This window comes from Camelus ferus, chromosome X (assembly GCF_009834535.1).
Source record: "Camelus ferus isolate YT-003-E chromosome X, BCGSAC_Cfer_1.0, whole genome shotgun sequence".
Lineage (NCBI taxonomy): Eukaryota > Metazoa > Chordata > Mammalia > Artiodactyla > Camelidae > Camelus > Camelus ferus.
In genome coordinates, this window is record NC_045732.1 from 47,315,953 (window position 1) to 47,318,824 (window position 2,872).

The following is a 2,872-nucleotide window of genomic DNA, read 5'->3' on the forward strand; positions in this document are numbered from 1 at the left end:
AATATTTCACTGTGTGGATATACCACATTTTGTTTATCTCTTCATCAGTTGAGGTACATTTGGGTCATTTCCACTTTTTGGCTATTATGAATAATGCTCCTATGAACATTCATGTTCCAGTTTTTACGTTGACATGTTTTCATTTCTCTTGGATATATACCTAGGAGTGTAATTTCTAGGTCAGGTGGTAACTTTTAACCTTTTGACTGACTGCCAGTATGTTTTCCAAAGAGGCTGCACCATTTTACATTCCCACCAGCAGTGTAAGAGGGTTCCAATTTCTCCACATCCTGGATAACACTTGTTGTTTGTCTTTTTTTTTTTTTTTTTTGTCGCCATCTAGCAGGTGTGAAGTGGAATCTCACTGTGGTTTTAATTTGCTTTTCCCTAATGGCTTATGATGCTGAGCATCTTGACAAGTGCTTATGGGACATTTGTGTATTTTATTTGGAGAAATATCTATTCAGATCCTTTGCACATTTGTTAATTGGGTTGTTTTTCTTTTTACTGAGTTGTAAAAGGTTGTTTTTTAAAAAATGTATTCTGGAGACAACTCTCTTTTCAGATATATGATTTACAAATATTTTCTCCCATTCTGTGTGTTGTCTTTCCACTTCCTTGATGGTGTCCTTTGATACACAAAAGTTTTTCATTTTTATGAAGTCTAATTTATCTGTTTTTCCTTTGGTTGCTTGTGTTTTTGATGTCATATCCCAGAAACCATTGCCTAATGTCATGAAACCATGCCAAGATCATGAAAATTTACTCCTATGTTTTCTACTAAGAGTTTTACAGTTTCAAAGACCTTACATTTAGGTCTTTGATCCTTCTTGAGTTAGTTTTTGTATGTGGTATGAAGTAGGGGTCCAACTTTATTTACATTTTGCATATGGATATCCAATTGTCTCAGCACCATTTGTGGAAAAGACTATTCTGTCCCCATTGAATTGCCTTGGCACCCTAGTTGAAAATCAATTAACCATAACTGTGAGGGTTAAGAAATGCATTTTGAATGGAAATTTGAAGAATGAGACATTTGGATAGGTATGGAAGAGTAGAGGGAGCCAAGCTTGGGTAGGAAGGTGTTTTATTTTACTTTTTGTATTTTGTTTTAAATTTCAAAAACAATACATTGTCACTGTAAAAGACTCAGTGAAGAAGTAAATGCTTCTCTTCAGAATCTCTCCAAGCTTAGTCCTTTTGCTGCTTGTAACCACTGCTAACATATCAGAGGGTATGTTTAGGGGAGGGAACAAAAAAGTTAAGTGGAGTGTGGTTGGATTGGGAGGAGCTTAAAATTCTAGATCAAGGATTTAAAAGAGAGTTTAAAAGGCACAATAAACCATTTCTTTTTTTAAATTTTATTTTAGTGAGTTATAGTCAGTTTACAATGTTGTGTCAATTTCTAGACCTTTTCTTTTTAACTGTAGATTCTTAATCAGAGGAGTGATGTCTCTTTTTTGAGTCTCCCTTGAGTCAGATTTACTCCCTCAACAGGGTGGCCAAGAACCTGGGAGATTCAACCTCCAAGAAACATCAAACTAGGAAGCTCACCAAGCCTCAGATGGTCTTAAGTATTTTTCATAGCCCCCTCTCCTCCCAGGTCAGATTCAAGGAACATAAGGTTTCACTGGGAGCTAGGAGTGAAATGAGGGTGGGAGAGTGGACATGGGCAGCAAAGATGAGGGATCACAGCATAGCATAGCTAAGGATTTGGAGATTGAGGTAAGATAAGGGGATATTAGGGAATGCATCCAAAGGTATGACCTCCACCTTGCAGAGAAGTTTGATCAGAGGTAAAGGGATTTCCTGGACCTCCAGGATATTCAACAATTCTGGATCAGCTCTCTGCTCTCATTCTGTGGATTTGAAGAGCAAATCAAGTTTCCCCCTTGAACCAAACCCTTCAGATCCTTTCTAATCCTGGCAACAGCTTACTTTTAATGTCATTTTTCCATGGGTGAGTTAACATCAATAGGGGCTTTGGAGGACATTTTTTTTAAATGTAGAAGTGTAAAATGTATATAGGAGAGTGCATAAAGTGCACTAATTTTAAATGTCCAAATTTTTTTCTATCTTATCAAAATCAGGGGACCAGCAACTACTCAGAATTCCTGGAGAGGATGGAGGTGAGGAATCAAAAAGTTCAAGTAACGCTTGTTGGATATAAACTTGGTATAGAAAACTTCAAATTTGCAGCATTAGTAAAGTAATGTGCTAGCTCATTTTACATAGCCCAAAGTCCAGAATGTAAGAAAGTTTCAAACAGGTGTATAACATTATTAACGACAACAATAACAATAATCACAGCTACCACTTCTGATACAAACTAACCTGCCAGTCACTATGCTAAATGCTTTGCATGTATTATCTCATTTAATCCCCCACTTCCCACCATCAAATCTACATATTTGTTCACAATAGCACAAATCCTCTCCCTACCTCCTTTTGTACTTCTCATTTCTTTCCACTGTGCTTTGTATCCCATCCCTTCACACCTTCCCAGAAACCTTATACTATTTTTTTAACTTTTTTTTTGAGTAATAGTCATTTTACAATGTTGTGTCGAATTCCAGTGTAGAGCACAATTTTTCAGTTATGCATGAACATACATATATTCATTGTCACTTTGTTTTTTCACTGAGAGCTACCATAAGATCTTGTATATATTTCCCTGTGCTATACAGTATAATCTTGTTTATCTATTCTACATTTTGAACTCCCAGTCTGTCCCTTCCCACCCCCCCCACCCCCTTTGGCAACCACAAGTTTGTATTCTATGTTTATGAGTCTGTTTTATACTATTAATTATCCTTTCTCTTTCCTGCTTGTTCAACCTTTCCCTCTCATTGGGTATTTTCATTGACATTTA

The 2,872-nt window shown here is 36.5% G+C and overlaps 1 long non-coding RNA gene across 1 annotated transcript in view; it reads left to right on the forward strand.

Moving 5' to 3' along the window:
• Positions 1-443, forward strand: part of LOC116661966 — a 16,693-nt gene extending 16,250 nt beyond the window's left edge. Inside the window, exon 3 of the long non-coding RNA XR_004317926.1 lies at positions 168-443. This is a non-coding gene — a long non-coding RNA (uncharacterized LOC116661966). The remainder of the gene's footprint in view (positions 1-167) is intronic.
• Positions 444-2,872: the final 2,429 nt, after the last annotated feature.